Source organism: Syngnathus leptorhynchus, unplaced genomic scaffold, assembly GCF_054491065.1.
Source record: "Syngnathus leptorhynchus isolate UIUO unplaced genomic scaffold, UIUO_Slep HiC_scaffold_45, whole genome shotgun sequence".
In the NCBI taxonomy this organism is placed as follows: domain Eukaryota; kingdom Metazoa; phylum Chordata; class Actinopteri; order Syngnathiformes; family Syngnathidae; genus Syngnathus; species Syngnathus leptorhynchus.
Genome location: NW_028232012.1, coordinates 274,586 through 275,000, shown reverse-complemented (window position 1 = coordinate 275,000; position 415 = coordinate 274,586). Strand labels below are relative to the sequence as shown.

At 65.3% G+C, this 415-nt stretch overlaps 1 non-coding gene across 1 annotated transcript in view; it reads right to left on the bottom strand.

The window, feature by feature from the left end:
- Positions 1-121, bottom strand: part of LOC147038660 (18S ribosomal RNA) — a 1,907-nt gene extending 1,786 nt beyond the window's left edge. Inside the window, exon 1 of the ribosomal RNA XR_015063752.1 lies at positions 1-121. This exon is cut by the window's left edge and continues 1,786 nt beyond it. This is a non-coding gene — a ribosomal RNA (18S ribosomal RNA).
- Between the last annotated feature and the right edge of the window lie 294 nt (positions 122-415).

Here is a 415-nt window from a genome sequence, read left to right as displayed (position 1 = left end):
AAAGGAACCATAACTGATTTAATGAGCCATTCGCAGTTTCGCTGTACGGGCCGTGTGCACTTAGACTTGCATGGCTTAATCTTTGAGACAAGCATATGCTACTGGCAGGATCAACCAGGTAGGAGAGAGGGTGGCTGGGTAGCGCCTCTCGCTCGCCGGCCCGCCGGAGCGGGGGCTCGCGCGACTGTTTTCCGGACGCCGGCCGCGGTTCGCGGGGGCTCTAGGTGGTCTGACGCTGCCGCGGGGTGAGATGGATCGGGCTGGACCCGGCGCAGCCGAAGCCGAGGACGCGGAACCTCGAATGCGACCCTCGCGGACCCCTAAACGAGAGGAGCTGCGCCCGGCCTCGTAAGACACCTCTTCTCCGGTGCTAGGTCGACCCCGACGCCGCTGGCCGCCGCCGCCGCCTTGCCGC